General features: G+C 33.5%; 1 long non-coding RNA gene across 2 annotated transcripts in view; it reads left to right on the top strand.

Annotated features, from left to right (window-relative positions):
• Window positions 1-27,698, top strand: part of LOC117167823 — a 66,872-nt gene that overhangs the window by 4,008 nt on the left and 35,166 nt on the right. The window lies entirely within an intron of this gene.

The following is a 27,698-nucleotide window of genomic DNA, read 5'->3' as shown; positions in this document are numbered from 1 at the left end:
CCCCCCCCCCCCTCACTTCATCTGTCCCTTAATACTCTTATGGTCTGTTTGGGAGCCCAAAGAATAAGTGTGAAAAATCTGATCTTTTCGGTGGAGAAATGATTTTGTTGTGAAAAATTTTAATACTTTGTTTAAACTTCGTTTTTTTTTTTAAATGATTGTTTTAATAGAAAACGTTACTATAGCATTCTTGGTTCAAAATTCACCTATTTTTTGGAAAATTCCTTTTTTTTGTTGCAAATAAATTTTTTTGTAATTTCCTCTTTTTTAGAAAACTATTTGTTTGAAAATTCTTTTCCTCGGTTGAAAATTCGTTGTTTGTTTTTTTTTTTGGTTGAAATACAATTTTTTAAGTTGTAATTTCATCTTTTCGGTAGAAAATTATTTCTTTTAAAATTCTTTTTTTTCGTTTAAAAATTAATCTGTTCGGATGAAATTTAAATATTTTGTTAAAACTTCTTTTTTTATTATTTTTTTTTTACTGAAAATGTAACAATTCCTGTTACTTAATTAATCGCAGACTGACGTGGAGCAGTGATAGAATTACTATAATCCAAATAATCTGTCCAACAGTCAATCCAACAAGCACTTTGTACGGAAAAAAAGGTTTTGGTTCTTTGGAAAAATTAGAACAGATGTAACCTCCGGAAGTACAGATCTTAAGAAAGGACCTAAAAAACCTGAAGGGCCAGAAGATATACTGACTTTAAATTAAAAACTAATTAAATGGTCTTGAATAACACACTTGATTTTAACTGATTCAAGAATCGGAAAGCCCAAATTCGTCAGAACCTGAGTTGAAACTGAACTCCCAGTAAAAAAGGGTCCGAGTCTGCTAAACATAGAGACATCATTCTACTACCTCAGTACTGTCTTTTACAAAAAGGTTCGAAACGACACTCAAAACAGAAGGAAAATTTCAAGAAGAATAAGTATTGGGTGAAACCCATTCTGTCAACAATGAAACTCGAAATTCACTCAAAAGAGAGACAATAACTTCAAATAAATTATTAATAATTTCATTTTTGGTTTAAAATCCATCTTTTTTAATTAAAAATTTAAGTATAAGGTTAAAAATTGAAATTTTTGGTAGAATATTATTGTAAATATTTTTTTTAGTTCTAATATTAATCTTTAAGTTTGAACATTTATTAATTTTGTCGATTTTTTATTATTTTTAAATTTATCTTTTTTAGTTTAAAATCCATCTTTTTTAGTAAATATTATTCTTGTTTGAAAATCATCTGCTTTCGTTAAAAATTTTTTTTCTGGTGAAACATTAAAAATTTTTTTGAAAAATGGTTGTTTTTTGTTTTTGTTAAAAAAATTCGTGTAAGATTAATTTGAAAATATTTCAATTTCGGTTTTCGGCAGACAATTATTCGTTTGAACATTAAATTATTTAGCCTGGCGAACCGAAAGAACCGAAAGGAGCCTTTACAAAGTACCCGCAAAGACCCCATTGGGTCCCCATTCGTTTCTTTTTTTTTAAAACTCAAAAAACAGTAAGATAAACATTTAAACTGTTGAAAATCGGATTCTACGTTAAATTTTCTATTAGGAACTCACGCTGAAGATGACTTTAAGCGCATCCATAATAGCTCAAGTAGTATGTTGCGCGCGAAGTTTAAAAATAAAATTCTCCCTCACTTGATTAGCAGCGTTGTTGTCTGAGGTTTCTACTGCACGGCGCTAGCATCCAGACAAAAATCTTAAAGTTACCGACGGAACGCTTATTAACTGCTACTAAAAGAAGATACACTTGAAGGCGCCGGCGGCCAATGTAAATGACAGGTATTTTATTTTTTAAAGTGTTTAACGCTGCAAGTAAAAGTATTGTGATTACTCCGTGAGTTTCTAATGCAAATTTCAACGTAGAATCCGAATTTCAACATTTAAAAGTTTATTTTGCTGTTTTTTTTTTAGTTTTTTAAAAAGGAACCCAATGGGAACCCAACAGGGTCTTTACGGGTACTTTGTAGAGGCTCCATTCGGTTCGTTTGGTTCGCCAGGGTATGTTCAAATTCAATCTTTTGCTTGAAAATTTAAATATTTCGTTGAAATTTTGTTGTTTTTTTAGGGCAATATTAATTTTTTCACTGAAAATGCAACTATTGAATTTTTTGTTGAAAATTAATCATTTTTAGTTAAAAATTCTACAATGTAGTTGAAAATTCATGTTTTTTGTTGAAAATTCGTCTTTTTGAAAGAATATTAGTCCTTCTGTTCGTAAATTCATTTCTTTGTTGAAAATTTAATTATTTTCTTGTATATTCCATTGTTTTTTTATATCGAAATTAAGTTTTTTACTGAAAATTTAACTGTTCCATTTTTGGTTGAAAATTAATCTTTTTTTCTTGAAAATTAATTTCTTATGTTAAATTTGAACTTTTTCGACGAAAATTCCATTTTTTATTCAAAAGTTTGACTAGTCCATTTTTGGCCGAATATTTATTTCTTTAGTTGAACATTCATCGTCTTTGGTATAAAATTATTCTTCTTGTTTGAAAATTAATTTCTTTGCATGAGAATTTGTGTTTTTTTATTGGGTTAAGAATTAATTTTTTCAACTGCAACCTAGGTAAAAATTAAAAATTTCAGTTCGAAATGTATTTATATTTATATTAGGACCTGAAATCTTGTCTCCTATATATATTTACATACAGTTAAAGATATTTTCCTCTTCGCAATAAGCCTAATGATTCGAAGGTAATTCGGGATTTCAAAAGCGGAATGAATTCGAGGAGTGGCTAGATCGTCATTCCGAAGACACTGGGATATCGAGATATAAATGGAAGACCACCGAAGTTTTCCGCAGCTTTCAGATCGGCACTCATCGTGCAACGGAAAACCTGAGAAAACCGAAGTTCGAGTCGTGCCTTTTCGTCTCACATACTAACTTACAGTGGTAATCATGAACCTTCTGTTTTGCGCAGGGTTTGCACGTTTATTACTACGTATATTACTCAGGGTTGGTAACGTATGCATAATACTCCACGTATTATACGTGGTTTTCTACGCATATAATACCCAATATATTAATTCTCCAGTTTTCTACGTGATTTGACGTACATCACGTCCGAATGGAAAATTTCAATGCGCTTGGGGCAATTTCGAAAAATACCTCAAATAATCTATTTATCTTGATGTGGGTCGTGTTTCCTGTATTCGCTTTTCAACTTTTCATTGCAGTAAATAGTAAAAAAATGTTTTTAGGATCACAATACTACAGAATGTAGAATCCTATGTAATTTTCCAGAGTTTTATGTTTATAGATTCGTGTTTATTTATTTAATTTTATTTGTCTCGTAAATCTAGCGCCAAATACCAATATTTAAAAACTCTTTAAATTTGAATAAATTTTTAAACAGTTTGAATTTATAATTAGGGAGATCCTGTATAATTACATATATAATATTATGCAATATGGTACATAATAATTATTATCGAATGAAGCAAACGACACTGCGAAAGTTTGTTGTCCTCTCTTCCGCTCGAAAAACAAATTCTTCCATGGGATTACATTATGATGTTGCGTATTTCTTCTCAGTCCAGGCATTATTATTATTTTCAATTACTATAACGCATTCTGCAGAATTATTAATAATTATTATATTTAAAAAATGAGGTTCTGTAATATACGTAGAAAATACTCGAGATACGCGTAACTGACCAACTCTGATTTTGCGGCTCCCAAACGGTAGGTATGGTGGGGGTAAATTTCTAGCTCAACCTGGCATCAATGGATAGAACTAATATCTCAATCTTCCGAATCGTGTTCCTTAATGGTCGGAGAGCCGAGGCCGTTTTTGGCGAGTTATTAGGTAACGATTCTGCCACTATTTTCCTGATTGTTGAGAATATACTAATCACGAAATGTGGCTTCTCCAGGGGTAGTCCCGGGGAGAAGGTGTTTAATTACTCATTCGAAGTTGTAAAAAAAATGATTAAAAAAAGTCATAGGGTAACGGCTGAATTTTTCTGCTTTTGAATGTGGAGACAATTAGACAATGCTTCGTGCAATTGGCAGAACAATAGGTCTGTGCGGAAGGGTGGGGGCAGAACGATCTAGAGGTGTAAAAGAATATGTCATTTTAAAGTTATTTTCTAAAATACAAATTTTTTATATAACATTCTACTCATTATTTAAAATATATATTCGAAGAGGCAGAACAAAATCTCGGGGATAACATCCTGGCAGAACATTGCAAACTGCCCGGTTAAGCCGTCACCCTATGACTTATTTTAATCATTTTTTTTACAACTTCGAATGAGTAATTAAACACCTTCTCCCCGGGACTACCCCTGGAGAAGCCATATTTTGTGATCAGTATATTCTCAACAATCAGGAAAATAGTGGCAGAATCGTTACCTAATAACTCGCCAAAAATGACCTCGGCTCTTAGACTATAAGGGCATGTGGTACTTACAGTTTCCCCGGCTTTTTTCCCACAAAAATGAAAATTTTAAAAAACTTAACGGACGTCCCCGGACTCTTTTTTGAGGGATAATAACAAAAAAATTTATCGTGCTAAATAAAAATTGTATGCATATGCATTATTTTGAGGTGACGTCGTTTTTCATCTCTGCCTTTCCAATAATCCGGAAATTATTTATGAAATAAACTTTTTTGATTGCCTGCAAACAAGGTTAGTTCCGGGAGATTAGTTACTATGTTTATTTGTAAGTCCAAAGTTTTTGGCCAAAAATATTGTGTAGTTTGAAAGGAATGCTCGGGTGAATTGTAACACACATAACCTCGAAATATAGACACACGTTGTTAGCAATATCAAAAATTTTTTGATAAAAAAAACACAAAAAAAGTGTGTGTGAGGATGTCCGTTAGCATGTTCGTTATCTTTTCCCAGATTTTGATGGCAAAATATTTCTTATCCTAGGAAAAAAGCCGGGGGAATCTAACACGCAAAAACTCGATACTATTTCGGATTTCCTAAGCGCTATGAAAATTAATCACATTTGGCTAAAAATTTGACAATTTTCTAAGTATCACATGCCCTTAATTGCGCCGAAACGATTGACAAAGATGAGGCATTTTGCATTTTCAATTGTTTCCAATCGGGTACTTGGTATTTGGCACGTGATGGCAGCACTTTCGTACGGCGGGAATTATTTAAAAACAATTATTTACTTTTTTGGAATAATATCAATTTGAACAGTATATATTACGAAAGAAAGTAAACAATTTTCTAGATAATTTTTAACAAGTGACAGTGATGCTAGGATAAAAAATGTGCTAATAGAATTATACATTGAAAACATAAAATCAGACGCGCGATAAAAATAAAAAAGTTTATTTCATATTAGTAAACGCAGAAAAATTGTTTTTGTTTTTTTGTTTCATTATGCGCTCTTGGGACATTTATTGTAGTGAAAATTGTAAAAAGGCTTATAGGTTTTAAAATCGATTGAGATAAAACAAAAAATTAAACGAATGTTTTAAAAACGTGAAACTTCAGAAAATTGATTGAAGTATTATTTTATTACTTGAAAAATTCTAGGCTGTTATTAATTGAATAAAGTTGAAAAATTAAAAAATACTATTAGTGATAATAGATTTTTTATCACGAAGAGGTCTCAATTTTTAATTCTTAGCCATTATCAACACGTAAATTCATCTTATAAAAAAACTTTTTATTAATTCACCTTTCTAAATTAAATAGTAAATTTATTTTCATTTTATTATTCACAAGGTATCTACTAAAATCGAAGAAAAAATTTGGACTCATTCCCTAGATTTAAAAATTGTACACAGAATAGCCTGTAAATTTGTTTATTTTAAAATTATTCCCTGTGAAACTGAAGTATGAAAAATGTAAAGTTTTAATCTTGTTGCGATTTAATTTTAATAAGTACGAAATTCAGAAACTTAAAAAATAACGTCTTAAAATCTAGGCTCCTAAGATGCTCAATCTTAAACTTAATAACTTTCTTAATTTTAGCATGTTAAACTTAGTTTCAAACCATTTTTAAATTTTATATCAATTGCACAAAAACGTTCATACTATTATATAAAAGATTATGAATTTTATGATTTTAAGATTAGGCATAGACAAACCAAATTATTTAAATATTAAAAACTAGAAATTTTCAAAAATTTCAAATCAAATTTATTTAAAAATTCAGCATTCTTATATTGCAAGAAATGTAAAAGTATTGGTTAAGTTTTTCAAATAAAATTTTTTTTAAATTTGAATGAGTTACCTACAATTCAGTACGATTGGGAACAATTGATACAAAGAGAAATAATTGAAACCGATGAAAGTTTTGATCACCCTTAATCGCTGTAAACCGTTTCCAATCGATTATTTCTAGAAGGGAAGATTTTAATCAGTAACCACCCTTCAGTATTACATTTATAACCAATTACTTGTACCATTAAGTAAAATCATATTACAGATAGGACATTTTGATTCATTGTAATGCCGTATCCAACTTAGTCTCCCTTTTTTGAGCATACATTTGTAAGAGTTTGTTAAACTTTTTTTTTTTTTTAATATTTAAAATTCAGGAAATATTAAAACTAATGACCAGGACATGCAAATATAGATTGAAACAGACATTATTTCCAACATGAATAACCTTATTTATTTCGGAATCCCTTTCACAGTATAATTTCTAATATCATATTTCGTATGTAAAATAGAAATAGAAATAGCTGATATAGCGTGCATTTCTTGTCCAGGAAGGGAAACTGATCTTATGTCTGGTTGGCGAACCAAGATTCAATTGGAGGAAACAAGTAAATATGACTCTGTGGCCGAGATGACGTGCCCAGAAAAATAATCAAAAAATAAGAAATTGATTTCAAAATACAAAATCAAATTAAAATCTGAAGCTTAGATAGCGTAACCATTTAAGTAACGTGATTAGGTTTTTTAGAGCCGAGGTGGCGCACTCAAAAAAGAACATCAATGCAATTTTTCAGAGCCTGGATGGCGTGCCTGAAAACAAAAATTTTAAAATGGTTCCTAGAGCCGAGGTGGCGTACCCAGGTTAATATTTACGGCAGCTAGAACAGCGTACACCTCATGTGTAATTTAAACAAAAATGATACCTTGGTTAGCTTAACGAGGTGCGCAACTCCCTCCTTTGTAGAGCTGTCGCGCTGAAGAGAAATCACCTGACAAGAGACCACTTGAACGATGCTTACTTATGAGAAAAGTGTTTGACGCTTTCTAGTGGTAACCGCCTGTACTAATCAGCCTTTGTCTACCTCACACTGGTACTCATATTCATACGTCTATATTACATTTATATATATATATATATATATATATATATAACTAATTAATTTATCCTTGCTACGCATCGAAAGTCTGCCTGTACTCGGTGTCCTGTAGATTGCAACCGTTACATATTAAAAATACTAACATAAGCTTAGATAAACATAATGATAGAATAAGACTATGGATCTATCTCTTCTCAATTTAGAAAAGAAGATATTCCAAAATACTGACTTGAACAGGCGGTTTCACCCCCATAGTTAAAGTCGGAGAGGGGGAGATGTCACCCTCAGTGACCGTATAAAGATTGGAGTAATTTCCAAACGTAAATCAATGTGTGAATAAAATTTAATCCTATAACTACACTCAGTTATATAGTGCATGAGTTGTAACAAAAATCATTGAAATAAAGTATGCAAACAAACCTCCAGTAAACATATACATTCTCAGAAATGTCCTTTAAACAATAAAAGAATACTTTTACAGTTAAAGTGCCATCGTTTGAGAATTAAGTTTGAAAACAGATCCTTTAACGGTTAAATTGCGAGTCTTTTAAAAATGAATCATTTCAACGATAAGTGACGATAAGTGTGCTCGTGCCTGAAATCGTATAACTACGTTTTTAAAATGCAATCGTTTAACCATTAAAGTGCATACTTTTAGCATTAACCTAAGAATAGTTCCACAGTAAAAGTGATTATCTTCTAAAGATGAAAAGGCGTTACTCTACGATTTAGTTGACATCATTTCAGCGTTAAACTAGATCGTTTAAAAGTGAAACAAATCTGCTTTTAATTATTCGACTTAAACGATTGAAGGACCGACTTTATCGTTTAGAATAAATTTCTGAGAGTGTATTAAGCTACTGAAAAATCGCAAAACTAAAACTTTACAGCCAAAGCATTGAAATATTTATAAAATTCTCAAGAAATCATGTATTGAACCGTAATCATAGCAATATTGAATAATTGTTAATCGAATTCTCAATAAATGATGTATTCAACCGAAATCATATAAATATTTTTCGAATTCTCAAGAAATCATTATGGACCCGAAATCATAAAAATGATATAGACTTGGTAAAGAAAGAATAATTATCTTCTCATAAATATGTACGCAATTAAGATTATAGAGATATTGTAACCTAGAAAATATATGGAAACCAATATATACTTACCTAAATCTTGAGGAGAAGATGTACGCAATTGCAGCAATATTGTAACTTTATAAGTATGTGGAAAATAATAAATATTTAACTAATTTTTCCAAGAAATTACGTTTGCAATATAGACTAATAGGTACTGTAACTTGTCTATGTTTAATTAAATAATTAAATACTTAACCAAATATCGAGAATTTGTGCGCAAAATTATTTCTAAAATATGTATTGTAACCCTAAAATGTATCTTTTAACAGATATGTTTATGTATCTGAATATTTTTAACGTTGTAACCATAAAACTTAAAGGCGTATACCACATTTGGAAAATACACTGCCTGTGAATCTTGTACTTGATCCATTGCGCATTAGTTTTGCATGGCACCTAGGACTGCGCAGTAATTTTTTAATGTTCTCTCAGAATGCCGTCTTATGTGTCTACAAAAATGTATGATGTATGGTACGTAAAAAAAGAAATTTATAATAAAACTTGCCCAGGAATCTTCCTCCAATGTTCCCTCAATATTGCAGGCAAGCTTGCAGTAAGATTCCCATGGCAATGATTCCTCAATCTACCTCGCAATATTGCCGCATGGCGGACATTGTTTTATTTGCGAGAAGCTTGCCTAAACCTTGCAATGCAAGCTTCCGGACCTTGTTCCGCAAGGTTTAGGCAAGCTTGCCGCAAACTCTTATGCTATCTGGGTAGAAACGGCTCTACCCAAAGGCTATAAGTTGTATCGATATAGAAAGAGGGAGATAGAAAAAAGAGGAATAAAGAAAGAACACCTGTCAATCCCCTTTTTCATCGTTAAAGAAATTACCGAAGAGAACTCTAGACTTTTCAAATATGTCTGGGCAACGAATGCTGCACCCTTTCTTCAGGGGAGTAGAAACTTCCAAAGTCTACACGTGGAAGAGGGTGGACATAATTGCACCCGCTCTATTACACGTCGACCTTATTGGTGGAGCAAAATCTTCTGGAAGAACACGTGGAAAAGAGTGGAACCGAGTTGCGTCCACTCTTGTATTATCGATTACACGTGGACCTTTTCCGTGTAGCAGAAACTTCTAGAAGAACACGTGGAAAAGGGTGGTAACAAATTGAGTCCACCCTAGTATAAAAGGAGATATCCTGTATTCTCAGTTGAGTTCGTAGTCTCTGTGGCCAGAGCCGTCAGTGCGGGGGCTCTGCTGCCTCAGTTACTACTCTTCGCAAATTCCGGACCTTCTCTCCTGCAGGCCAGTCAACCTCTTTAGTACAACTTCAAACTCAATTCCCAGTCTCCAGTCAATCTGCAGTGCGGTAGCTCTGCTGGTATTCGTCGTGATTCTTCCTTTTAAGTCCCAGTTCAAGTACAGGCTCAAGCTAAATCAGCTCCAGCTGAAGTACTATTACTTATCTATTACTAATCTCTATTTCGTATCCCTCACCATTCAATTGAATTGCCGGATGGTAGAACGGGATATAGAATATTTTTGAGGAGTGGGGGGGGGGGTCCCAGTCGCTTGGGTTTGAATGACATCCGGGGGCCTCTCCACTCCTCACGAAATATTTTATATCCTCTTCTACGATGCGGCGGTTCAATTGACCCCTGAAATCCTTTTTCCTAAGCCCAGAACCTTAGTTTCTGTAGACAAAACAGGCAACATCACTGACAACTTATGTATTGTTCCTAATTTCCTTCCTAGAAAGTTACAGGGGAATAGGAAACTATGCGGCGGTCACCATGGAAATAGAAATTAATAAGTTTCGAAAATACACTGTTCTTATAATGACATTTTAAACAGATGGAAAAATCGAGCTTTCAAAAGAATAGGATAATCTTCACTTTTACGCTGAAATCTGAAAAATTAATTTTACTTATAATTCTGTACTGCAATTCTTTAAATGCGATACTCCTTATAAGTAAGTAATCTTATTTGTATAAAATTTAAATAAAGATTATTTCTTCCTAATTCGAAATACTGTTAATGTTTTTCATTCGGTTTTTCAAATTTTGAACTCAAAAGAACTGTCTACTGGCAAAAAACTTATGGCGCAGCTGTTCTAAGTACATTTTTTAGAATGAAAAACTAGAAAAATTTAGCAATGTGTACAAGTTTTTTGATGATACACGGAATGGTCAAACTTGTTATTCTACATTAATATGAGAGTTTAAAACATTTTTTCCATGGTCGTACGGCGGTTGATGAACGATATTGCCTCTAACTTACTTTTCAGAAGTGGAAACCATATTGCATCCCCAGGGGAGCAGCGGTATCGCGAGTCATCTACCTAACAGGAGTAGATCTCAAGAACTTAACAAATCGTCCATTTCGGTGACTTCTATGGTCCGGAATCGGTTCCCCACTTGATATTTAGTAGTTTAAGGCATCCTTTCTGGAAGTAAGGAGATTCAAAAAGATAGAAACGTATGGATAGAAAAATATAGATTTTCAATTCTTCGCAGTTGCACACTTTGTATCCCACAAACTCTCCCTGGCGGACTGAAGGAACCGAATGGAGCCTCTACAATGCACCCGTTAAGACCCCATTGAGTCTCAATTTGGTTCCTATTTAAAAAAATAAAAAATAACAGCAAGATCACCTTTTAAACTCTTGAAATTCGGATTCTACGTTAAATTTTCTATTAGAGACTCACAAAGTTATCGCAATTTTTGAGTTTCTCAAAAAGGAACCGAATTGGGACCCAATGAGGTCTTTACGGGTACTTTGTAGAGGCTCTATTTGGTTCCTTCGGTCCGCCAGGGCTATCTTTTCCTTTCCACGCCCTATTCGTCGCGTGTACTTAGATATATATCTCATTGTATCCCTGCCTCTATCCCCTAAAGTCACAAATGTCTATCTTTTTCTATCCATGATGTTCATAACCATCTATCTTTCTCTATCACTGACTCTATCCCTTGTGGTTCCATGCGCCTATATTTTTATATCTTGTTGTTCACAAATCTCTATCTTTATCTATCTCCCTACTGCAAATACGTATATAGGTGCCTGTTAAGTCAATAATAGGATTCTGTATAAAGTACCCATAAGTGACCTATATAGGATCCTATATAGGGTTACCTATATAGGTCAGTATAGGTGCCACCTATAGGAAATGAAGCAGCTTCCTGCATAGGATCCTTTATAGAATCCTAAATGATTCTATGGTAAGGGTATGGGTTCCTTCTTCCTATGTTAGAATCCATATGAAAACCTGTACATGTTCCTACTACTAGGCAATCGCATAGTAAAAAATAACTACTGCGCATTTGCATCTGCTATAGAAAACTACTGCGCAATAGTTCCGGTTCATCACCTGTCCTATATAGGGCACTTTTAGGATTCTATATAGTGTCCTATGCAGGAAGCTGTTTCATTTCCTATAAGTGGCTCCTATGCTGACCTATATATATATATATATATAGGTATATGTTGGTATATTATAATTTCTATCCATTTGAAACCACTCAAGTATGTAGTATTCTTGTGCGTTACGAAAATAATAATATATTTCGAATTTCAAACTCCTTCGAAAAAGTATTAAACCAGCAAGGGTTTATATACCTAACAACAGAATTCACTAGCTTTACGACCTACTAGTCGAAGTTCGAACACTGTAAAGGCGTCCGCTGGCCCTCCACTTACAGACGGTGCAAATGATTTCACTTGTGAATGACTTTTTCAGTCGCCACCTACTGGGAACCTGCGGTTACTAAGTCAGGGATGTACGTCAACTAGCACGAACCTCGCTAAGGATAGACGTGAATAAGCAGAGGTTTCGTTTGGATAGAACGACTAGGATTCAAGAAGATAGCGTTATCTCATATTTAAAAAAGATATAAATGGATTCACTGCAATAGGAAAATAGGTATTCAAAAATATAGACGAAATTTTGTTTCGTCCAGCGAATAGAAAAGGGTTGAGGTGGATATGTGAAGGATTCAGTTAGTAGGGAAAGACTGGGATTCAAGAAGATAGGTCTATCTTATATTTAAAAAAAGATGGAAATGGATTTACGTGGATGGAAAAATATGGATTAAAAAGATAGACGAAATTTGTTATTGCCCAACGAATAGAAAAGGATAGAGGTAGATAAGTGGAGAATTCAGTTTGATAGAAAGACTGGGATTCAAGAAGATAGGGCAATCTTATATTTCAGAAAAGATGGATATGGGTTCACTTGGATAGGAAAATAGGGATAAAAAAAGAAAGACGAAATTTTGTTATTGCTCAACGGATAGAAAAGGCTATAGGTAGATAAGATGTGGATTAATTTAGATAGAAAGACTAAGATTCAAGAATATAGGGCAATCTTATATTTTGGAAAAGATGGATATGGGTTCACTTGGATAGGAAAATAGGGATTAAAAAAGATAGACGGAATTTGTTATTGCCCAACGAATAGAAAAGGATAGACGTAGATAAGTGGAGGATTGATTTAGATAGAAAGACTGGGATTCAAGAAGATAAGGCTATCATAGATTTTCGAAAAGATGAAAAAAGATCCAATGCGATAAGAAGATAGGGATTGAAAAAGAAAGATAAGGTTTTGGATTGCATAATGTATAGAAATAAACAGGTTTGGTTAAGCGGAAGATTCATTTGGAAAGAAAAACTAGAATAGGGATTGTGAGTGGAAAGAAAATGATACATGTGGATAAGTGGTGAATAGACATTAGAAAAAGTCACTTCACTAACTCTCAGTAGGGAAGTCGAAGATAACAATAGCAATAATTCATATATTTTCGTTCGCAGAATTATGAAAGTCTTACGAACTACCGCCGAGCACTGTTTACAAAAGAGAAGCCCCTGGAGTGCATTCCGTTAACTGAAGACTCGCTAAAACTTCCAATAAAGTGATCAATCTACGAGGTACTGAAGGCCAGCCAGATGCTCTATCCAGTGATAGACTTGTCCAACCCTTCTGCAATAGTTTTTTTCAGCGTTAACAAATTTAAAAATTATAATACCTCTCATTTACATGGAAAAAGGCGGCTACAATCACATCTTCTTTTAGTAGCAGTTGATAGTCGTCATTCTTCGGTGACTAAGAATTTTGGCTGGGTGCTAGCGCCATGCAGTGGAAACCTGAGAAATCAAAGCAGCGAAGAAAGTGCCCACATACGACTGAGGACTCTTTCACATGATTGCAGACCCGCAAGTTGCGGACATGTGCAATTCATCAGTTGTGAAAACAGAAATTTTTCCGTCAGCGGAAAAATCTTCAAATAGCGGGAATTTAAATGTTCAATTTTATTTTAATATAAAATTTATTATTTTTCAAATGATAGTTAAATGTATGCAGCTAAAGATAATTATAGTAGAATAAAGGCGATGAATTAAATACATTTTTCGATGTTTTGATAAAAAGAAACAAGCACATGCCAAATCAGATGATTTATCCATCTGAGTTCTGTGTTCATCAGTTTGGGTGTTTACCATTTTGTATCACTTTTTCAACAAATTAATGTTTATGTGCACAGGAGGTAAGTGTTTTTGATATTTGCTAAAATAATAATATGATGCCTTTACAGAGGATGGCATGTATACGTCTTACCGTATGGAAATACGAAAGCTTAGCCGGCATAACCTCTAAAGTACATATAATGGGATTATATGTACTTTAGAGGTTATGCCGGCTAAGCTTTCGTATTTCCATATGCTTTTTCAACAAATTAATGTTTTTGTGCACAGGAGGTAAGTGTTTTTGATATTTGCTAAAATAATAATATGATGCCTTTGCAGAGGATGGCATGTATACGTCTTACCGTATGGAAATACGAAAGCTTAGCCGGCATAACCTCTAAAGTACATATAATCCCAGTAGGCACAAAATTTGGCGACGTCTTAACGACATCGTTACGACATCTTTGCGACATCCTATGTCCATGTCATTTCAGTGTCTTTGCGATTTCGTAAAGACATCGTCAGATCATACGACTTATTCACGATATCGTAAAGACACCTTAACTACATGGACATAGGACGTCGTAAAGTTTTCGTAAAAATGTCGTAACAATGTCGTAAAGACGTCGCCAAACTTTGTGCCTACTGGGATGTCTACACTTTCGTTAAGAAATGCCGTAAAACTTATACAGACTATTTGTTGCAAAGGCATAATATTATTATGTTACGAATGTCAAAAGCACTTATCTCCTGTATACAAAAATATTATTTTGCTGAAAAAGCGATACAAACTAAGAAACACCCAAACTGTTAAACACAGAACTTGGAGATGAATCAGCTGATTTGAAATGTGCTTGTTTCTTTTTATCAAAACATTGACATTTTTATTTCATTTTTAGCTGCATAAATTAGCCTAGTATTTAAAAAACATTAAATCTTTTATTAAAATTAAACCGAGCATTCAAATTACCGCCATTTGGCTACCCGGCAATAAGCGTTGAATAGAGAAAAATGAATATTTTCACATTTCAGCGCAAAAGTGAAGATTGTTCTATTATTTTGAATGCGCGATTTTTGCATCGGTCTAAAATGCCACAATAACAATAAGATATCCCGTAAACTTATGCACTTCTATTTCCATAGCGACCGCCACACAATTTTCTATTCGCCCAAAGAGAACGTGTTTTCAATATATTTAATTCCTTCTAATTGTACCGATAACGCACCTCACGGAGATATTTTTTATTCCTCAGAAGTGGTCATATTTTGATTTTATTTAATTCCTTATAATAAGTTCACAAAATATGTGTAATAAGTTGTTTTCATTCTTTCATGCGGAATGTAAATTCTGAAATTTCAATTTTCACTAATTGAACTCTGCCTCTCTAGAGTTAAAATTATTTAAATTCACACATTTGAATAGATTTCTCTTTTGAATTTTTTTAGACGTTTAAATAAATTACTAAAATATAAATAAATATCAATTTGAATATTTTTCGAATTTATAAGTTATAAAAAGATTTAATAATAAAAAATAGGTTAAATAAATTCTTTCGTTAAATTTTACTAAGTCGATTGAGAGGAGTTGGATTTGTACTTTTTCTTGTTCCCGTTCGGGGATTTTTAGACGGAGGAAAAATCGCGTATTCATAGGAATACAAATTATTAATTTTTCTGAGTTCAACGCTTGTTACTGGGTATATTAGTTCAATAATACCTTGAACTAATACGCTTCGCATAAATTAGGACTCTGTAAGTAAAAAAGTCGAACAGGATCTCTTCATTTAATTTGTAATTTTATCGCTTTAAGTATAGAACCGACGCTATGACAATACCGAACTACATCGATTAAGTAAGTATTGAAATAGAGCAGTACTTCATGTAGAACTCGCAAAATTCATAATGTGAATTTCATCTGTTCTCAAGCATCGAGCACACACTGTTCAACTTTTTTCCGCTGGAGTCATTTTTATAGCAACATATTACTACATGAAAAATCTCTATTTAATTGTATCGACTCATCGAAAAAAATGTTATAAGCGTTCCTTAAACCAAAATTATTATCACAAAAAAAAACCAATATAATTAATTGCTACTAAAAGTTGTTTTGTTCAAAAAATCGACTTTTTGTAAACATTTTATTTGTAACATTTTAGTTACAAATGGTGATATAACAAACGGGTGCGCAAGATCATGCACCAGATAATTTAATGCGTATTCTAAAAGAACTTTTTCAAAATAAAAATTTTGTCAACACCCAAAATTACTCTAAATGGTGAGTCGACGACCCGGGTGCACCGGATCGCGCAACAGGTAATTTACAAGATCATCTACGAGAACTTTTTGGAAATTTAAATTTTGTCCATAACCAAAACAACTACAAATGGTGAGACGACGACTCGAGTGCGGAGAATCGTACACCAGGTAGTTTAAAACGTATTCTATAAAAACTTTTTCAAAATTCAAACTTTGCCAATTTCCAAAATAACTCTCAATGGTGAGTTGACGAACCGGGTGTGCCTGATCGTGCACCAGATCCTTTTAAATATCATCTACGAGAACTTTTCAAAAATTCAAATTGTTTTAATAACCAAACCAATCACTAATAGTGAGTCGACGACCCAGGTGCACTGTATCGCGCACCAGGTCATTTAGAAGGTCATCTACGAGAACTTTTTAGAAATTTAAATGTTGTCTATAACCAAAACAACTAAAAATGGTGAGTCGAAGACCCGGGTGCGCCTGATCGCGCACCAGCTCCTTTCAAACGTCATCTACGAGAACTTTTTAAAAATTTAAATTTTCTCAATGACCAAAACAATTACAAATGGTGAGTCAACGACCCGGGTGAGCCGAATCGCGCACCGGGTCATTTACAAGGTCATCTACGAGAACTTCTTGGAAATGTAAATTTTGTACATAACCAAAACAACTACAAATAGTGAGACGTCGACTAGGTTGCGCAGGATCGTGCACCAGGTAGTTTAACACGTATTCTACAAGAACTTTTTCAAAATTCAAATTTTGCCAACATCGAAAATAACTCTCAATGAAGAGCCGACTACCCGGGTGGCCGGATCGTGAACCAGTTCATGTTATACGTAATTTACGCGAACTCTTTGGAATTTACATTTTGTCACTAACCGAAGCAATTACAAATGGTAAGTCGACGACCTGGGTGTACAATATCGTGCACCAGGTAGTTTAACACGTATGCTACAAGAACTTTCTCAAAATTAAAACTTCTCCAACATCAAAAATAGTTCCTTATGCTGAGGCGAAGACCCGGGTGCGCCGGATAGTGCACCAAGTCATTTAAAACGTCATCTATTAAAACTTTTATGAAGCTCAAGATTTTTCAACGCTCAAAATAACGATCAATGCGCGATCCGGCGCACCCGGGTCGTCAACTCACCAATTGTAATTGTTTTGGTCATTAACAAAATTTAAATTTTAGAAAAGTTCTCGTAGATGACGTTTGAGAGGACATGTGCATGATCCGGCGCACCCGGGTCGTGAACTTACCATTGAGAATTATTTTGGGCGTTGGCAAAATTTGAATTTTGAAAAAGTTCTTGTAGAATACGTATTAAATTACCTGGTGCACGATCCTGCGCATTACAGTTGTCGTCTAAACATTTATAATTGTTTTGATTAAGGAAAAAATTTAAATTTCCAAAAATTTCTCGTAGATGACCTTCTAAATGACCTGGTGCGCGTTCATGCGCATCCGGGTCGTCGTTTTTATGATGAGTCGATACAATGAAATGGAGATGTGCCATGTAGTAATATTTTGCTATAAAAATGACCCCAGCGGATCAAATGTGCAAGCTTAATTATTATTTTTAAAAATTAATGAATTTTACTTTCAAAAAATTAGAAGCACGTATTTCTTTATTTTACTGCAATACGCAGTTTTGCGCAACCCGCTAACGCAGGACATACCAGGTTAGATTAACAATCGACTTGCATTTTGCATTGCGAATAATCCAAATCTACTTCATTCGATCAGCTGGCGTTCCTTGATTGATCCGATAGTGTTCTATATCTGCAACTATCTCAATACAGCATTATCGTAACTTTGACAGTTCATTATCCTTAACTCTCGCACTTTATTCAATGAACGATGTTTGTTACTTGAATTATTTACGTTCACCGATAAATTGGAGAGCACGCGAGATTTGATATTTAAATAATTATTGCTTAATTTTTCCCAACACATATTGTCCGGCGCCTCAACTCAGCGCAATGCTCACTTGAAGCTCCTACGTTACAGATTCGTTCGATCCTAGCTGTTCGTCGTCATTCGAACCAGCAGAGTCGAACGATATATATCTATATCGACGCACTGCTGTTTAGACGTCAAGATTTCGCGTATGACAACATTGAACGGGTCGGGTTTCGCTTTGCCTGATTTAGCGCCGTTTAACACTTCAATGTGAGCATTTGATACGTGGAACTGCTCCGTTTGCACATGATTAGAATCGCTGCTGTTCGTTGTTTAAACAAAACGCGTCTAGTATTTTGAATCGTGAAATTTCTATCTTACTAACGCACTGTGATTCAGATTTCGTTGCGTACCCCATACAAAAGTGGAACAGTGTATGTTTCGATGCTTTAGAACCGCTGACATTCAACTTATGAATGTTGCAAGTTCTACATGAAAAACTGCTCCATTTTAATACTTGTTTAATCGATGTAATTCGGTATTGCTATAGCGTCGGTTCTATACTTAAACCGATAAAATTACAAATTAAATGAAGAGATCCATTTCGATTTTTTTACCTACTGAATTCTAATTTATGTGAAGCGTATTAGTTCAAGGTATTATTGAACTAATAAAGTTACATATTTTTTTCGGTGTTTTCACAACAGATGACTTGCGCAAGTCCGCAACTTGCGGATCTGCAATCGTGTGAAAGTACCCTCAAGCGATTATTTATGCGCTCAAAGTCACCTTCAGCAGAAGTAAATGACATTTTTTTTAAATTTTAACGCTTGAAAAATACTATTGCAATTACTCCATGACATTCTAATGAAAAATTGAATGTTGAATCCGAATTGCAACAAGTTCAATGCCCATCATAGACGTTCACTCGGTTCGCTATGGATCTTTCTTCTATATTCAAAGAATTTAATTTGAGTTTTGTATTTTTCCTAAATTTAAGACATTATTTTCTCTTCAGCTATACAAATAAATTAATCTTCAGCTACAATTATACTATCCTTGCGCTTCCCAACTGAGAGTTAGTGAATAGACCTTTTCTAAATAGTTTTTTACCAAAGAGCAACAACCTTAGAGGTAAAATTGGACAATCTTCATAATACAGAGCTAAAGTAGAATGAAGTTACATAAAGAAATGCTGCACGTATACCAGTTGTGCAAGAGATTTTGATAGAAACGTTGTGTTTCCGGTATTTTCTGTTTGTGCCCCTGAAATCTAGGCATCCCGCTTCCAAAACCCATCCCCATGGTCGACATATGCCTAAAACTAGTAAAAATCAAGTGGCAGACCGATCCTGGCCCATAGAAGTCAACGAAATGCACGATTTGTTAGGTTTTTAAGATTAACTCCTGTTAGGCAAGCAACCCGCTATACCGCTACTCTCCTGGGGTTGCAACCTTGTCTCCAATGCTTAGAAGTTAGGTGGGGTTATATACTGCAACTTTGGACACTTCTATTATTTTTCCTAAAGAAATCCCTTCTTCCCTTCCCAGATAACAAACGTGCCCGCACGATATGCCTGCCATTAAGCATCGTTTTGTCGGGATGAAAGTAAAATACATTAATCGAGGTTTAAACGTTAACTATACACTAACAGTATTATGTGGAATGATAGAAGCAGCAAATTAATGTTATCAATAATATGTTTATTCAAGACATTTTAACCTTTAAATGACACACCTCCAAAAAATAACGTAGCTGACAGTTGGGGTCTTTTGGACCCCAACGTTTTTAAACTGTTGTAAAAAGTTTAATTTTTGATATTTTTGTTAAGAAGTTTTTTTTGGGTATTCTTTAACATTTCTTCTAAAGAATCAATCGGTATAGTAACTTAAATTTTATTTTTAACACTTTGAAAAACAATGAAAAATTCATGGAATTTACGAATTTTTATATTCGTTCAAAAATGGTCTGGGGTCCAATGGACGCCTAGTATCATTTAAGGGTTATAATAACTTAAACAATTTCCACTTCTTTCAATAATTTCCTCCGCTAAAAATCATAAAAAGTCAAAATGTTTTGGAATTAATGATAAACTTAATGAACCTTTCGGAAAAATATTTTTTCAGACATTTGGAAATTTGTTGGTCAATTAATAATCGTTTACAAGTTACGTCTATATTTTGTCATGTTTCTTGGATATACTTTTTATGTAGTTTGGTTTTTATAAGTTAAAACATGGAAAGTGAAATCTAGCTATTCAGCAAAATATACCTTTTTTGTTTAACGAATCTATAATTTTCTTTTTTAAACTATGCAACTTTGAATTTCGCGCCCAACTTACGTATCAGTTCGTTTCGTCACCGTTTTGGATTCTTTTATTCTGATTCTCGTGAATATTGTGATTGATTTTTTTCGAATGCTGATTGATTTTTTGAATACTGACTGATAATCGAAAATTGCAGATAAGACTATACTATTTTATTTTTTATCGTTATATATAAATGCATAGAAATGTCTCCAATTTGTACTAAACAGACGTCGCGCTTTGCGCGAGGCTTAACCTCAAAACGTAAACATTAAAATAAACGATTTTGTTTAACTTTTAGTGATTCAACTGTTTTGTTAAAAAATCTCCCTTTTTGTTTGCAACCACGTCGTTTTAGCTTAATAATTCAACTACTTTTTCAAATTCTCAAGCCAAAAATCTGAAATCGTGACAAATTTGATTAAGTTCATTAATTTGTAACCAAATAGTGAAGTTTTCAAACAGAAAATATGAGCTTTCAAAGAAACATGTAATAGTTATCAATTTTACGAAGAGATTTAATTTTAAAATTAAAAAATTATTTAATTTGAAACAAAAAAATTCATTTTCTACTAGATGCGTGAACTTTCAACCCAAATTCGAATAATGTTCAACCAAAATGATGATTTTTTAACAAAAAAAAACGGGAAGAAAATTGGAGAAGTTCCGAAATTTTTGTTACATTTTCAAAATCCGGAAAGTGAATTATAATAGTAACGCTGGACAGTAAGTGACAGAAAGGACAAAAACAATTTTAACCTCAGAAAATTTTTTTATATTTTCTGTCACTTACTATTCGTCGTGACTATAATTTACTCTCCGACAAGTTACATTAATAGGTGTTCTTTTAACTTGTCAGAGTAAGGACTTTGAAAGAAATAAGGGCAGAGCAGAGAAATTATGAACAATGGAAAAAATGAAAAGTTTGCCACTCTCTCTCAGAGTCAAAAGCGGAGACGTTTATGGACATCTCGAGGGGAAAGAAATGATCCGGACAGCATTTGTATGATTCTGATGCTACTTCAGAAGATGAAGTACTCCGTTTCAATCTTCCTTTTCAAAACGATTCGCAAGCATCAGACAGTGAATCCCGACATGCTGATGAAACTTGAAAAAATCTTTTATCAATGTCTGATAAGACCCTACTGCAAATACCTATATAGGTGCCTGTAAAGGTCCCTAATAGGATTCTATATAATCATCCTATAAGTGACCTATATAGGATCCATATAGGGTTACCTATATGGGTCAGTATAGGTGCCACCTATGGGAAATGAAAGAGCTTCCTGCATAGAATCCTTTATAGAATCCTAAATAATTCTATGGTAAGGGTATGGGTTCCTTTTTCCTAGGTTAGAATCTATATAAGAACCTATACAGGTTCCTACTACTAGGCAATCTCATAGTCAAAAATAACTTCTGCGCAGCTGTATGTGCTATAGGAAACTACTGCGCAACACTTCCGGTTCATCACCTATCCTATATAGGTCACTAACAGGATTCTATATAGTATCCTATGCAGGGAGCTGTTTCATTTCTTATAGGTGGCTCCTATACTGACCTATATAGGTGATCCTATATAGATCACTTATAGGATCCTTATATAGAATCCTATTAGTGACCTATATAGGTATTTGCAATAGGAGAATTACATCGTATTTGTTCCAACGTTTCTCTCTATAGGTGGTAATGTAAAACAACGTAAGATAACAAATTTTTTTAATATAAAATCCCAAATTGTTTATAAAAAATGAGATTTTTATTAGATAATTCACTTTTTTTAATTTAAAAGCTTATGTATATAATAGACATTCATGAATAAAAATGCTGACTTTACAGTTGTTAACCTCCGTTTGTTAACCTTGCTTTTAAAATCTAATTTAGACTCGAATTTCAGATATAGAGTCACTAGTTATATCAGTATATATAACAGGAAGGGTAATCCTTTCACTGAGGCCAATTTCGCAATTTCAAAAATTAGTAATTCTACATCATTTCAACTTTTATATCGTTTAAGTTATTTTTTAGCAAAGTAACAAAACAAAGCATCAATTATGTGAGGTTCATTTTTTAATAGGTGACAAATACGACGACAATTTGCTTTTACGTTTTCGTGCCTCATTCATATATGTAATACTTATATATTGCTAACCGCGTAAGAGATTTCCGGAAAAAAGAGAGTGCAGACATATATGTCTGTCTCACACAGCGCACAGAACATTCACAGCACTGCGCGTGCGTCGCCAATCGTGGAAGGGTTGATAAAGGAATAGTAATGAAATTGTCATTATATAAGGCTTTGTTTGGCTTTCATCATGTCTTATGTTACCGCAGTGGAAAAGGTTGAATGCTTTGCAATGTTAAAAAAATAAAATTTAACGTTTCCGAAAAATTTTTTATAATCTACCTGCTAATTTTAAAGTTTGCCATATTTTTCAGATTAATTTAATTATTTAGTATATTTATTTACATTTATTTGACATCTTTGAAATTTTTAATTTTATTCTTAAACTCCACGCAAAACATACTAATGAAGCAAATATGGATGCGCTTGAAGTCACCTTCAGTAGCAGTTGACTTTTTTTTTAAATTTGTAACGCTTCGAAAACACTATTGCAATTACTCCGTGGCGTTATATTGCCAAATTTAACGTAGAATCCGAATTGCAACGAGCTAAATTCCCATCTTGCTGTTTTTTGAGTTTTTTTTGCAAGATACGGAAGTAATACTATATATGTGGATACTATAAGGATGCGCTGTAGAATACCCTTTCCGATCAGTCAGTCCGCCAAGAGAACGATTTTATTTTTGATTATTATTATTAAAAAATTTTTTAAATATATTTGAATTAGCCGTTCTGCATATAAATGCATTCGAATTCTATTTTCTAAGTAGAAAAATTTAAATGAATAAGAATATTCACATTAAAAAGTTTTCACGTTTGTTCTGAACTTCCCCTCATTCATTCGCAATTAATAGCATTCAAATAAACGCGAACTCTCATAATAAAAAGTTTTCATTGTGCTCTAAACTTCCTCTCGTTCACTCGCACTCAAAAACATTCAACTAAATTTGAACTCTCGCATTAAAAAATATTCATCTTAAGTTCAACTTTTTCATATTCATTCGTATTGTTTTTGTATCTGTGCCTATACGGAATTTTTCTGATCCGTATATTACCCTGCTCGACTCTTTCTCGGGTTCTATCCGGAAATTTACACGGCATTTGTGCCCTTTTTTATCCGGTTCTATCCGGCAATTAGCCGGTCCATAATACTTCTTCTATCTTTTTTCGTATCTCTGTCTACACGGAATTTTTTCCATCCGTAAATTATCCTGACTATAATTCCCTATGCGGCATTTTATCGGTCTCTATCTGGATATCTTAACGAAAGAAAAAGTTATTTCTTAACTTATTGCCCTACAGTTTTCATTGTTTATAGTTGTTAAGTACACAATTCGCCGATGCGGTACCTTACACATATAATCGCACGCATCAAAAAAATCGCACTTGCTTAGGATTCAAACCTACTTAAGCTACCTAAACTTGTACTCTACCGCATGCGTCGCGCTCAGTCTCTGATTCGTTGCTGTTCGCGCGCAATTTAAAATGCTAAGAAATAACATTTTTATTGTTTATTATGAATAATGTCATTTTAACTTATGTAAATGTTTATTAGACCGATATTAATGAATCTTGTAAAAAATAGAAATTTATTAAGTGCATACTGTGTAAATAAAAAATAGCCTTTGGTACTAACTTGTATTTTTCTTGCATATTTTTCATTATTCGAAATTTTTGTTATTTTAAGTTTATTAAAATATTAAAATGCATTGAAAATCTTGTTTTTCAATAGAATTATATTAATTAATAGAATAATTTATATATTTAGCAAAAACAGCCATAACACAACAACCATAACACAGCATGGACTTAATAATTTTTTTTTTATCAAGATTCATTAATATCGTTTTAGTAAACATTTATATGAGTTAAAATCATATCATTCATAATAAACAATAAAAATGTTATTTTTTAGCATTTCAAATTGCGGACGAACAGCAACGAATCAGAGACTGAGCGCGACACATTCGTAGAAGAGTTCGGGGCACTCGTTACGACTAAGGCTCTATAAAGGAGAGTACTATGGTCGGCCATATTTATTCCATCAGCTGGGCAAATGGGTAAATGTCTCATAGAGAAAAACAGCAATTCGATGTTGAATTTTATTGCGTCATCGTATTAATGTACGATTTTTTATATTTGGAAGAATGTAGTGTATGTGATAAAAATCAGTTTTCATTATGCGTACAAAAGGGACAAAGTGTGAAACGCTTTTTTACGCAAACAATTTGCATAAGTATTTGACAGTTTTGAGTACACTTAAAGCCTCCCATTTTTGTTCAAATGCCCAAACAAATTTTCAAATTTGAGCAAAATCAGTTAATATTTAGAGGTGGCGCAAATACCACAAAGTTTCCCATTGATTTAACACAAATGTTAATATTTTTAATTACTAACTCGTTTATTATGAAAACACCTAAATATTTAAACGAATTTAATTTGTTGAAACAATGTTTTTGTCTACATTATTTATTTTTTGCTATTATTCGAAAAATTGAAATATTTTAATGTTCTAATTAGCTTTTTAAGAATATTCTTAAATGTTAAAATAAAATAAAATTGTTTTAAAAAATTCTTCTCTGATTTGATATATTTTTTATTAGTAGAGAAGACGAAATGCTTTATTACCTTATTCTAACTTCTTTCTTTTGAGGAAAATTTGACAAGAAATAAAAAATAATTGTTCTTTAGAAGATCTACATACATGTACTACCTACCTACATACGTGGCAAAGATTAAACGCCAAAGAGTAGGAGTTAAAACGTGTACACTATGTCGCGAAATTGTTTTCCTTCGACGATGAAGTTGCATCATACGTGTGGTGCAATGCTCGTATTTTCTCGCAGCGGAACACAATATACATTCCGTAATGACATATGGGATTATCAAGAATAATTATCAGTATTTACCATTTTGTTCGGGCATTAAGTGTGCTCGAGAACCCATTTGCCCAGCTGGTGAAATAAACATGGCGGACCATAGTACCTTCCTATTTAGAGCTCTAGTTACGAGCGATGGATTACCCTTCTTAGGGTTCATTCAGATTTCTCTTCAAGTGCCCTCATCGAGTGAACCTGGAAAAGGGGCGTGGTTTACGAAAGTGAACTGCGAAGTTTTGTGTTCTTTGAACGGTTGCGTGTGAAAGGATTTGACGCAAATCATGCCGCGAATACAAAGATTGCCAGGTTATGTTTATATTTAACAACATACAATGTAGAGCCAGCGGAAGAAAATAATTGTTGCTGCAGTTGCATCAAACCAGTTATTGTTATAAACGTTTATGTTTGCAACTATGTTGGAAAGTGATGATGCGGATAGTGATAATGAGGTGAAAAGTGCTGGCATTTTAGTGGAATTTTCCATGAATGTCCGATGCCCGAGCGAAACGTCTAATAGAATAATTGGATTTTCTAAAAAAATTGTTCCACAATTTAATGCAAAAAAATTTAAGGAACCTTTTAGAACGAATCCGAATGCACCCAGTGGGCACCGGGACGTCCTAAAGACGTCATTAGGTTGTACCTCTATGTTATATAATTTGACGTCTTTAAAACATCCTTTGGATCTTTTCATGTCTTTAAAAGGTCCTTAAGACGTCCGCCGAAAGACGTATATAGGACAAGTTTAGGATTTGTGTGCCCACTGGGCAGTTTATAACTTGGAAAACTTGGTAGGAGAGCAGTTATCACGTAATTGTAAAATTCCGGCTAGAAAACAACTGCTGTCTGTAATATAGTTATTGGAAACTCCTGACTGGTTTTCTTTTTTTGCAAATTAAGAGAACGCATCATAACCTGAAAAGTAGTAATATTCTTCACATCAACTTAGGGTAGGGTGGCGCGAGATAAGCATAGGGGAAAAGATGAGTCACTAAATTTTTTAGTAGGTTATGATTTATTTTGTAAATATTTTTTGTACTAAAATCAGGAAAAACATTATGAAACTTCTTTTTTGAAATTTTTCGCTTAATGTTGAATAAATGTGGAAAAAATGAAAGTAAAAATTCTAAGACCTGTATTCTGCTATTTTCCATTTGTTAAGAAGATACAAGAATCACGCAAAATCACATATTAGATGTTTCCCAGTGGTTATTTAGAAATCTTATTTATTAGGCCTTAAATTTTTAATAGATTTATATATAATTGTAAAACCGAAATAGGTAAAATTTGTATTTGACTAAAAATGTAATACAGGGCGGGATGAGCCACTGTTTTGAGGCGGATGAGCGACCTATTCCTGTGCATTAACCTAACCTCTTAGTGTAGCAGTCAGTAGGTTAGGATGCAATTTTTTTTTAATTATCAGATTGTGTATGACGCTAATTATGGTGTAAACGTATAAAAAACTAATCTTGTCGGCAAAAATTCTCAGAAAAAGTATGACAGCAGCACTGTTATAGGTATGATTAAATAATATTATATGCTGTCAACTAGAAGAGAGAACACTGTTTTTCTGGTGTCTTTCTTAAATAAATTTGATTTAAAACTCGTAAAATGCTATTAAAATAAGAAAAATATTGTTGCCGTTTAAAAATACGGCAGACGTTTAAAAAAAATGTTTAATACGAAAAATTGCTATATTTATTTCTGTAATATAATTATTAAAAGATATGTGGATATAATTTGTTTTTCTATTTACACTTTGTAGTGTTAATTACGGTAGAGGTTAGGATTAACGATTACATTATTTTGAAGTTAAATACGTTAAATTTTGGTGTTCTCCCAAAATAACTATATATTTTCCGGGTGCGAATTCCATACTTTTTTCATACTGTTCATTTTTCTCTTTATAACGAAGTTTGCACGAGTTATATTCTGTATGTACGCTAACTTTCCAACTTGCCGTTAATTCCTCCCGCCAATTTCAGTGTTTACTCACTTCCACCTACCATTTTTCATCGGGTGAAATAGTCACGCTTCGAGTGACCCCCACCCTTCAATCTCGTGATTTCTGAACGGTTCACCCGGGTAGATACGCCCACTCACCCAGCGCCGCTGAACGAGCCCGAGTGCACCCGGGTGCACTTGGTGAGAAACCTGAACGAACCTTCAGATGGTGTGTCCATTGTCTCCAGAACGTGGGATTTTTCGGCCCCCACCTCTCCCCCATCTGGGAGCGACACATTCAAACTTAGCGTGTCGGTGAGTCGGCTCTGCTACATGTTGCGTATACCAGCCTCGCGTAGAGCCGAAAATGCATGAGCCAACAATGCCGACCAATCTAGAGCTGGGGGAGCCAATGAAAATGGATTCAATGCGATGGATCGGCGGGATCTCGTGACCTTTGGGTGGACGGAGCCACT

Source organism: Belonocnema kinseyi, chromosome 2, assembly GCF_010883055.1.
Source record: "Belonocnema kinseyi isolate 2016_QV_RU_SX_M_011 chromosome 2, B_treatae_v1, whole genome shotgun sequence".
Taxonomy (NCBI): Eukaryota; Metazoa; Arthropoda; class Insecta; order Hymenoptera; family Cynipidae; genus Belonocnema; species Belonocnema kinseyi.
Note: the sequence above shows the minus strand (reverse complement) of the source record. Positions and strands in the feature narration are given on the sequence as shown.